Source organism: Littorina saxatilis, linkage group LG2 (assembly GCF_037325665.1).
Source record: "Littorina saxatilis isolate snail1 linkage group LG2, US_GU_Lsax_2.0, whole genome shotgun sequence".
NCBI lineage: Eukaryota > Metazoa > Mollusca > Gastropoda > Littorinimorpha > Littorinidae > Littorina > Littorina saxatilis.
In genome coordinates, this window is record NC_090246.1 from 48083103 (window position 1) to 48094835 (window position 11733).

The following is an 11733-nucleotide window of genomic DNA, read 5'->3' on the forward strand; positions in this document are numbered from 1 at the left end:
AATCTCTCTCTCTCTCTCTCTCTCTCTCTCTCTCTCTCTCTCCACCCATTGCACACCGGTTGGACCGTATATAAGGTAACGTCAAATTATGCTTGTGCAACGTATGTGGGAGTATCACTTATACCCTCAGGATATCTCTTATCCTGTTGCGTAGCGTTACAAGCAGAGAACAGTATACCGAAATGGGAAGGGGAAAAAATGGATCGGGAATTTACAGGACGTCCGCTGTGCTCTCAATCTTCAGTAGTTATAAGTCCCTCTTAGTTTATCCGAGTTGAATCTGTCTAGATAATGCCATTTTCTCCACCCCTTCTTTTGTACTTTTTAAATTTTTTTTTTGACTGTGCTTGAAATGAAAGTTATTTGTTAGATCGTTTCTACTTTTTTGTCACTTGAAACATGGCGGACATCGGATGAAGTCACGAGTGGGGCGGTTTCGCCCTGCGAAAAGAAGCTTCGTGCCGGTTGTGGATCGACTACAGTACAAGTAGGGTCGGCAGGCCCAAAACACGCAAAATAAACCTAGATTCCTCTTCTGGTTCCTCGCGTTGCGAGTCGTCATGGGTTCGCTCCTCAGCCGATTCAACCCAGCAAGGACTCCAAGTAGGTCAAGGACTGGGAGACGGTGACGGCGACTGGGCAAAATCCCAAAGTAGACTAGATCATTAGATGAAAGGACGTTATACCCATTCCTTAAAATTCCAAAGGTATGTAAATGACTTAGGACATAAATCGGAGGGTTAGATTGCAGTTGATTCGGAGCAATGAATTTACAACGCTAAAGTTCAAAACTTCTACACCATGACCATACAATTTACAAATTACTTTTTTTTTTTCATTCAATTTCAAACTGCAAATGTTTGAACTGCATTTCGACTCTCAGCATCATGATATTGATAATGACGCAGAGCAATCAACACCTACTGAGCTAAGTTCCTTGTTATGTCTGTTGGCTAGTACAACAGTACAACTTGAAAGTCTACAAGTACAAGGGCCATGAGGTTGACATAATTTGGGGTTGGTTAATTTTGTTTGTGATGTTGCCACATAAGGCTTTAGCAGTTTTTAGTCCCATGACTCATTGAATGTTTTAAAGATCTACATATAAATGTCTACACACCAATGTCTCATGCACTGAGGAATTCCTGTTATGATGATGTATTGGTAACAATTCTGCAGATTGCTCCAATTGTAATACTCACTAATACTGGTATGATCATAATGACATGTAGTACTCACTACTGCTGACTCAATCAGTCAATGAAATTAAGCCATGAAACTACAGTGTTGCAACTGGATTTGTTACACATACATGTATATATTTGTTATGCGGTGTCTGCATGAGGAGAGGTACAACCTCTGTCCCCTCTGTTAAAATAGCAAAATCTAGATCGGCACTTTTCAGGGTGAGTACGGGTAAGGTCATCAAATCTAGTTTTTATGCCACATGTTTGCCAAGATCTGCAGTCTTGGTTGGAGCAAAACAACGTTTGATTTGGAACAAAAAGGACTGGGTGGTCGGGTGGTAACGCACTTGCGCTCAGAAGCGAGAGGTTGCGATTTCGACCCTGGGTCAGGGCGTTAGCAATTTTCTCCCCCCTTTCCTAACCTAGGTGGTGGGTTCAAGTGCTAGTCTTTCGGATGAGAAGAAAAACCGAGGTCCCTTCGTGTACACTACATTGGGGTGTGCACGTTAAAGATCCCATGATTGACAAAAGGGTCTTTCCTGGCAAAATTGTATAGGCAAAGATAAAAATGACCACCCAAAATACCCTTGTGACTTGGAATAATAGGCCGTAAAAAGTAGGATATGCGCCGAAATGGCTGCGATCTGCTGGTCGATGTGAATGCGTGATGTATTGTGTAAAAAAAATTCCATCTTACACGGCATAAATAAATCCCTGCGCCTTGAGTCCGAGTCTGGAGATACGCGCGCGATATAAGACTTCATATAACATCCTGACTGCTTGCTGTGCAGAGGAAGTGTTCTTTTTAAGAAATGCATTCAAATAAAACAAATGGAGAAATGCCCACTGAACAGAAACAGCCAGGCTCCTAATGTGTGGTATGAATCCAAGTTGAGAGAGATCAGCTGAGCTAGGATTTTACATGGAACAAGATCATCCCTCCACTTGCATACATACCAGAAATGAACATACAGTGTGCTTGATGTGGTGATCAAGTGACATTTTGCTATGAATTTGTTTAAGCAACTAGTAGCTTCTTCAGCGTTAATTCATTAAACAATTACTCTTATTCTTAACACATAGAACACCTTGCTAAGTTAAGTTATGCGTGTGTTTGTTATTGCAATGTAAGACCTCATGACATAGATATTATTATATAACAAAATAACACATGATGAGATTCTAAATATGTTTTGTTTACTTGCAGGTCTCAGTTATTACCAAGCCCTGCCTCATTCTTCCCGCAACAGTGACATGGTGCTGTTATAGAACACAAGTAAGGCTTTTGATCATTTCCAAAATACACTAGCAATAGATTGTGAGTGCAACTGGTAATGAGAATATTTTACCACAAAAGGCTAAAGTACAAATAACAGATTTATGATGTTGGAAAAAGAAGTCCGCCAGAGCAAGTGATTAGTGTACCAGTTAGCTAGGGTGGATATATTATATAATTACAATTTACAGTCAGCATAAAATGTTGAGGCCAGTCTTGAATTGTTCTCGCCCTGTGAATTCACCGGCAAATCAGATGGCATGAAGAAATCAATGGTATATTATGCTGTGCATTGAATGAACCATCTCCAGTCATTCTGAGTGACACACCTCTTTAAAAAAAACATGCCAGTAATTAAATCCAGGCTACATGGGGATGGAAAATGACCCTGGCAATTTCAACCTCTGCTTGTGCCTTTGTGTAGCAGGATTGGATATGGATCTTCAAAGGCCTTAGTTCATTTGTTTGTATCATGTATGACGTTATAAGTTAATACTATTAGTCAATTTCAAATAGCAGAGTTATTTCAGAGCTTTCTAACCTCAAACCCTGTCTGCCCCGTGGAATCTAGTTTGTAATTCAAAAGGGTATTTTGATTTTGACTCAGTTTCTTTCTTGCAAGTTCATTCTTTTCTCGTTCTAGGTACTAAACCACTACTGATGACTGCCTGCATCAGGGTTATAATTTATGAAGAAGTCAAAATGCACATATATAACAGTTTACAATTTAAAGGCACACTTGCCTTGTCACTATAGTGTGGGTCACTGTCTCAGATATTATATGGCTATGCTTTAACATGGAATCCCTCATCTTGGCCACATACCATCTTGCTGTGGTGAGTTAACTCAAAATATGGGATATTTTCACAAACATTCAAGCTGATCTATGTTGGTATGCGTCCAAGTAGAGGGATGATCTTATCCCAAGTAAAAGCCTGACAAGATCTGAGACTGTGATTGTGAAGCAAAATGTTTTACATAGCAAAGTAAGCCTTTAACGAGAAAGTATGTCTATTGCACTGGGTGTTTTATTATTATTACAGTATATTTTCTTCCAGGTAGTCTCTCTTTAAACTGACTTTCTACACCATGGTGTCTCTGGCAGTGTTATATTGGCAGAAGACAGTTGGAACTGGATATCCTCATTTAGATGGTAGGCATGTTTTCGGCTTTTGTGTTGCTTTGGTGTATGTGTGTATGGTGTGTGTGTGTCTGTGTTAAGGCCATGTCAGACGCACAACACAAAACAGTGTTTCCTTTCAAAACAAACACAAAACAGCGTGTTTCCCATGTGACATCCCCCAAAACGCGTTTCAGAAAACACTGTTTCGTGTTTTTGCATTGTGTTTTGGGTTTTAGAGCATGCTCTAAAATCTAAAAACACGTTTTGGTAGTCAGCCAATGAACGCGGACGATCAACTCAAGTGACTCGGTTTCCGGCACCACGGAGATAGAAAAAAATGGCAGACTCAGATGTGGTACCGATTCAGGGTAGTATCGGACCCATGAATCCTAACTAGAGTCTATGGATCCTGTCACGATTGAAGAGAGGCAATAATATCAGTGGGCGCTGCCAGCCGTGTTGTTTACAAACCCAAACACAGCGCGGTAGCTGAACGGGTCAAGCTGACACTGACCGTATCAGTGGACACTGACCGTATCAGTGGACACTGACCGTATCAGTGGGCACTGCCAGCCGTGTTGTTTACAAACTCAAACACAGGGCGATAGCTGGACGGGTCAAGCTGACACTGACCGATATTTCTGTGAAAACACGCACCGCGCTTCATCTGTGTGTTTCGCATGTGACATCCCCTCTTTAAAAACATGTGTTTCCCCGACGTTTTGAGATGGTGTTTTTGTCGAAAACAGGGTTTTGTGTTGTGCGTCTGTCTCCGCCTTTAGACACATACCAGAAATAAACACACTGTTTGCATGATGCTGTGGTGAAGTGACATTTTGTGATTTGTTTTTTTAATGAACTAGTACAGGTAGCTTTTACAGCATTTATTCATAACACAATCGCACTTTTTGGGGTATGTGAACAAGTTAAGAGATCAGGGTTCGACACTAGCGGGGGCGGGGGGCGGAACGCCCCAGAGTTTTGTGTTCCGCCCCAAACATTGCCAAAGCTTGGGGCCCACTCCGCCCAAGGATAAATTCCAACAATGACAAACCGAAAATTCTAATGCCAGCAGAGCCAATCACTAAAAATCGCCAGTCAAAGTCGTCACTGAAATTTGCGTTACGATCAATGCCGCAGTCAAGAAAAAACACATTCAAATCGTCGAAGGACAATGTCGTAAGGGAAATAACTCCCAGATTGCGCTCTTTAGCGTGAGAGATAAGTATCGCCTTCAAATGCCAAACGCAAAATGTGGCGACACATCCCTGGTGTAAAAAGACATGGAAATGAAGATGAAGAACAGGGTGGAGAGAAACGAAAAAAGGAGACCGATGCAGCCAAAAGCGCAAAGCGCTGTCGTAATTTCAATGTCAAATGGTTGAAAGAATTTCCCTGGCTTCAGTACGATGAAGAAAAACAGACAATGCATTGCCGCACGTGAATACTGAGAGTGGGCCCCAGATTTTTGTTTTCCGCCCCAGCAATTTCCATCTCTGGGGCCAGTGTGGCCCCAGGCCAAATAAGTTAGTGTCGACCCCTGGAGATCATGTCTTATCCCATTTTAAAGCCCTACCAGATCTGAGACGGTGAGCCAAATTGTTTTCATGAGAAGGAATGTGCCTTTTAGTGAAATCTATGTACTTTACAAAACATATTTTAAGAAATGAAATGTGTTACAAGTAACAGCCATAGGAGTGATAGCCTGTAGGTGGAATAATAATCTTCAATTGCCTAGAAATGATTATCTGGTTAAGAATGACCTCTTCAAGAAAATTAATGCAAAGCATTTTGATGTTTGTGACGATTAGTTACTCTTTATCACGTTTGGTCGCTGATTTTGCTGTCAGTGTCAGTGTTGGGCAGGTGTGCGTCCATGATGTCATTGCTATTGAAAACTAATCTGTACTGTAAAGTAAATGTACCCATACATGGCAGTTGTCTGGTCAAACCGGGGGCCAGCCATGACTGGGACTGATGTATCCTCAGGCACTCGACACCAGGTGGGCGTGGGCCAGTGGTTGGGGTGTGATTCCCTGCCTTACACCACCACAAAGTGTTGTATCAGTAGACAAGACTGAGCAGAACTTCTGCCCCCCCCCCCCCCCCCACTCCCCTCACCAATTGACCACTCAGTGCCATGTGCCTGTGGCTGTATCATAAACACTTTGTGACAATAGTTGTTACCTCCTTAGAACATATCTTGTGATGCTCCTCAGTGTTTGATGTATGCTAACTGGTGTACTTATGACATAGTGTTCATATGAAAATTTTATGTGTTGCAGCTCATCCAGATCACAGGTACACAAAGGAGCTGGTTCCAGTGAAAACATAGGCACATGGAACTGCTTATGGACTACTTTAGAAAGTGTGCGGTTACAACCAAGACTCTCCAGTTAGGAAGGTCTGCGGAAGGGTGCTTGTTCTGTTTCCTCGGACAGGCTTTTCAAGACTAGGTAGGTTAAACCACATGATTGGGCTTTAATTATGAATGCACTTCAAAGTTCACTTATTTCAGGTAAAAAAAAAACCACAGAGCTCTCTTTCTCTCTCTTTCTATTGGTCTGTTATTCATAGAATGACACTAACAGTGACACAAGTAAAAAATCTGTATCATTGTCTTGACCTCTAGAAATTTGGTAGAGAATAAGATGACTAATAGTATTATTTTGATTATTTTATGGTCATTACTGTGGACTCCCCCCCCCACACACACACACACACACCACCCCACCCCTGCCCCTTTTAAGACACCCCAATCTAAGACTCCTTCCTATTAATGACCCTGTTTACGCAGACTTCTTGTTCATAACATCTGTAAATTCACTCCCATTTTAAATTTAAGACTTGCTCCTTTTTAAGACCTGATTTTGCTTATTTTGGATTTCGAAAAAGAGAACAACAAATCCCCACTCTCTAGCCAGGCACATGATTTTTGTATGAACCAAGTTGAGGGATGGCATTTGTATAGGCCTGACCAGATCTGAGATGTTGAATCTATTGCTTACAAAGAAAGCATTGTGTCATTAAAGGCACACTACTTCTCTTCGCCGTCTCAGTTCAGGCCAGGCTTTAACATAGGATAAGCTCATCCCTCAACTTGGTCACATATGAACAATCAACACACTGACTTCTTGCTGTAGTGATCGAGTCAGATTTGCCAAGGCGTGTACATGAAATAAGATCATAATTCTAAATGCTGAAGTAACATTCTGTTTCCTATGAAGCTAGGCTTGATTTTTGGTATGAATCCAAGTTAAGGGATAGCATGTGTAAAAGCAGAATTGTTTACAGAGGCAGCTTTGTGTTATTAAAGGCATCTCAGATCACCTGCCAGGCTTTTTTTTATTTATTTATTTTTTTTACATGGGGTAAGACTATCCCTCCACTCCGGCACATACCAGCAATAAACACAGTGGTTACTTGTGATGAAATAGTGGCAAGACAGATGATTTAAGCATCACATAACCTTCCTAAGTGAAGTCAAGTCGTGTGTGAGCATAGAATGTTGAGGACAGCCTTGAAATTTTCTGACTGTGTGAATTCAACAGAACTGCTGTAAATCTGGCGCAGTATAGTTTTTATTGTATGAAACTTCATTTCCAGTCAGGTGCTATGAAGAAATCATATCAGGTTATGCTTTGCAGTGAACCACCACCAGTATTTATTTATTTATTAAGGAGATTTCTATAGCGCATAACTAAAAGCACTATTTCTGAGTAACACGTCATCTTAATTAAAGCATGCCAGTATCGCCAGGCTCCTTTTGGGTGGTAAATGTGGATCTTCAAAAGCCTAAGTTAAAAAAACAAGATGTAAAAGTACATTTTGAATAGTAGGTTTTTTTCAGAGGGCAGATATCACAAGATATGATTGTTCAACTGCATGTATGCCTCATTACTAAAACAAAAATTAAGTGGTATTTTACTCTTCTTTCTGGTAAAACATATACACCATCAATATATTATGATAATGATCTTGCTTGTTTACAGATGGACAACAGCTGCTGCCAGGACTAGGTTACGCATAAAGAAAACAGTCAACACTTGGCTGGTGCTGGAGCTTCTTTGATGTCTATATCAACAACAAAAAGACAGACAGATACCAGCTCATTCAAGACCATATCCCCATTTTACTCACACAGAACAGAGAGCCATCTTCCGCCTTCGCACAGGACACTGCTGTCTGAAGGTACACCTCAAAAGGATAGGTTTTGCACCTACAGCGGACTGTGGCTAGGGTAGGAAGAACAGACTCTGCAACACGTTCTGAGAGGGTGGCCTTTCCTTGCCACCCCTGTGCAACAAGACTTGGCCAGAGAGCACACATCCAAATGCAAACACTGAACACTGAAGAGGAAGAAGAAGAAGGTGCCCACACAGAAGGGCATGAATCTACTTTAAGGGCAGAAAGGTTTACAGCAGTTTATAGACTTGTAGCAGATAACATGATTGTTGAGACAAAATTACCTTGAAGGGAGAAAACGAACAAGCTAAATAGGCTGTACAGTACTTCACTTGAACAATTTATAAGGTTCCCTGTAATGTATTAAGTATCAAGAACATTTACAGATCACAAGACATTGTGTTTTCTTTTGTTTGCAATACAAATTTTTCACAATAAAAAGATATGCACTTGGCAAGATCCTTAAAATGTAAAACTAGTACGTGTGACAATTTTGAATTGTTCAGAGATGGTTTTGCTTCAGTGGTAAATGTTTTAGCTTTGTTATAAGATTCTGTTACTGAAGCATACTTTAAAACCTTGACCTTCCAAGTCTTGAACAACATACCCTAACTGTGTTAGCACCCTGGGCTGCGATCATTGTGTTGAGCTACTTAACAGAGGACTCCTTGGTTTTATTACATATACTTTGGTTAACTTTAATTATTTGATAAATAATTCTAATACAGGACAACTCCCCCATCAAATGTAGAAATGTCGTCTGCATTTTTATTTTGTATACTGCATATTTTAAAAGGCTATTTTTGTGCACAGAACATGCATCTGCAGGGAGGTTTAGAGGGTGAAGTTAGGATCTATTATGGGGCATGCAGCACCACACCCATTTTGTGTGTGTGTATTTTGTGTTGACACATAAGACACTGTCATTCCAGCAGAAACCTGTGATGATGCACATTTTATTGCAGTAACCAGCTGAAATTGTATGTACGTTGTTATGAAATTGACAAATGATCCCTGCTTTGCAATCCTGGGTTAATGATATTGCCAAAATTAAAACGTGGAGGAAAAAGTGAGTGTAAACCTATTCTTGTGGTGGTGGTGGTGGTGGTGGTGGTGGTGTGTGTGTGTGAGTGTGTGTTTGAGTGTGTGTTAAACAAACAACAACGACAAACAACACCAAACCTAAATCAAACAAGCACAACAAAAACAAATTACACAAAAACTGGCAAAAATCAGAATATCAACTGAGGAGAAAAAAACAGTGGTTGAATGCAATACTTATTATAACTTAAAAAGTAAAAGTGTGCGTGTGATGTGTGCGTATGTTTGAGTGTTTTAAACAACAACAAACCTAAATTAAACAAGCACAACAACAACAACAAAACAAACATGGCAAAATTCTGAATATTAACTGAGGAAAAACAAACAGTGCCTAAGTACGAGACTTATTATCAGGAAAACAACGGCAAAACTCACAATGTCGTATGGAATAAGGTAAAAGATGTAAATCATGGTTTACAGAGAACATCAGTACTGAGTTCTGTCATGTTTTATTTTCTCCAGAGTGTGACGTCTGCAGAATAATCGATACAAAAAGCAGTGTCTCCAGTCATGGCCATATGCTGCTTTCCTAATTTTTGCTTTGCACTATTTTTGCTTTGTGCACATATTTGAACCTTGTGGTGCTATGATTCGGTTCTTAAAAGAAAATTATGACTCACACTCACATACAATCCTTGTTTTTGAATGTTTTAAAACATTGCTGCTTTCTGCTTTGAGCCTGGAGGAACAAAATGACTCTGAAGCCGGACTGCCGAGAGGAAGAATGAGAGGGAAAAGAACACGCAGCCATGAAAACACACACAACTCCCTGACAGATAAACTGCTTATGTTCCAAAATCAAGAATCTTTAAGCGCGCGCGCACACACACAAACACACACGCGCGCGCGCGCGCACACAGAGAGACTCTCCTCGTGGAAGTAAAGGTATACTCGAACTTGAAAGTAAGTATAAATGTTTGATACGAAATAAACCTGTGATAAAAGTCTTTTTATAAATCATCGGTACCAACAAAATTGTCACAACACGTAAAAGGACATACTGTAGTTTCAAATTAGTAACAATCTAAGCCATTTTAATCAGCACTGGTGTCCGGCAAGCACCAACAGATACAACAGCACGTGTATGCATCTTGAAGTAATAAGACCTTGAAGTAGGCCTAGAGTTTACACTATGCATTATGTAATGCTTTAATTCAGCTGCCTAACTGTGGAACTTTGCAAATGTGTGAGGACCGTTTCACAAAACAGACAAAACACCCTCTCAGTTATTTACACAAATCAGTTCCAGAATGTGCGTGTTCCTTTTCCGTCTCTACAAATTAATGTTATCTGGGGGGAAAACGAATCATTGTCGCTTCCGCCCTCAGTTATAATTGCCTGAGCATAATAGGAAATGCAACAGGTGTAGTCTTCCGCCTGATTTTTAGTCAAGATATTTCGACACAGAATGTTTCTTTCTCTTTTCTTTGTATGTTCACAATCTCACATCAATCATTTATGCAACACTGACAATAAGACCAGACCAGAGTTGTGATTGAAATGGGCAGTTTATTTAATAAAGCTCCAGAATGAATAAAAATACATGACAAAATAAGGTGGTCCCGCTGTACAAAGCCGGTTACCAAACACACACACACACCAACACACACAAACACACTCACGCACGCACACACACACACACACACACACACACACACACACACCCACAGTAACATTGTACAACTTACTGTCACATTCAAGCGGGAACACCAAACAAAACGTATCATCAAATGAAACAACATTTTAAGTGGTCAACTGAGCAGATGACCACAAACCACACTTGAAATCTTCACATTTTAACACTTTCTCCTGTATCCATAAAAGTCATTTATGCTGACTAGATAATGACATAATAAAATGACATCAATAAAACCATTCCCTTTTTTATTTTAAAGAAAAACAAGAAAATTAAAATAACGCAAAGAACTGATGCTCAGTAATTCAAAGTTGGGTATCGATCTCAAATGTGTGCATAGCTAATTACATGTAACCGGCATGGACTGGGGCTGGAATTGGCCTTTCTGTCAGGCAACTCGGCCTCTAATTGGTTTTATATTGTCTGATCCCCCTCCAGAAAAAAAACAATACCATTTGCCCCGTGCTTCTGCGCCCACAAAAAATATTCGGGAATAAGAAAAGTTCAAATTTTAGGCACCCCACATACAACCTTAATTGTCAGTCAATTACTTTACTGGAATCAACGTTGATTTTAAAGTACCATGTCATTATTATTTTGGAGATAGATTTGAAAAAGTCCATAATTGCAGACTGCGTAGGGCCTATTGGTATGAGTGATTTGAATTTTGATTTATCTCAACTCAACTCAACTCAAATTTTATTGGCTTCAATTTTCATAGAAGAATTTGTCTTGCGCTTGGGAGAAAGTAAGAGTATAACATATAAAAACAGCATATTATGTCAGCGGCACCTCAAGGATTGCCCCAAATGTGAGTGCGGTTACCCAAGGGAGACTGCTGAGCACTATTTGTTGCATTGACCCTTGTGTAGAGATGTACGATTATTGTCAATTGATAACTGATTATAAGTTTATTGAAATATTATTGAAAGGCATCCCGCAATATTCCCGGAATGTCAATCAGACCATATTCATAACTGTACAAGAATTTATTAAGACAAACAGGCATGTTCCGTACATGAGCCTCTACATTTTATTCATAATGTTCATTTGACACTGTCATGAGACAAATGCTGCCTAACCAATTGTTCTTCGTAATTTCTCTCGTGTTTTGTGTCCTTGTTTCGACTTATCGATTATGGCCCAATCGTTATGTAATTTAGTGCCATTTTCGCCGATCACAAAATGTAGGCTATTAACTTTGCGTGTGTGTCTTCTGTGCATT

General features: G+C 40.1%; 1 long non-coding RNA gene across 2 annotated transcripts; it reads left to right on the forward strand.

Annotated features, from left to right (window-relative positions):
- Window positions 1–365: 365 nt before the first annotated feature.
- On the forward strand, window positions 366–8845 carry LOC138959099 (uncharacterized). 2 transcript variants are annotated; one of them, XR_011453618.1, is made up of 5 exons: window positions 366–707; window positions 2395–2463; window positions 3522–3616; window positions 5872–6042; window positions 7579–8845. It is a non-coding gene; the product is annotated as an uncharacterized lncRNA (long non-coding RNA). The 2 variants fall into 2 exon arrangements; XR_011453617.1 differs by having other exon boundaries at window positions 369–603.
- Window positions 8846–11733: the final 2888 nt, after the last annotated feature.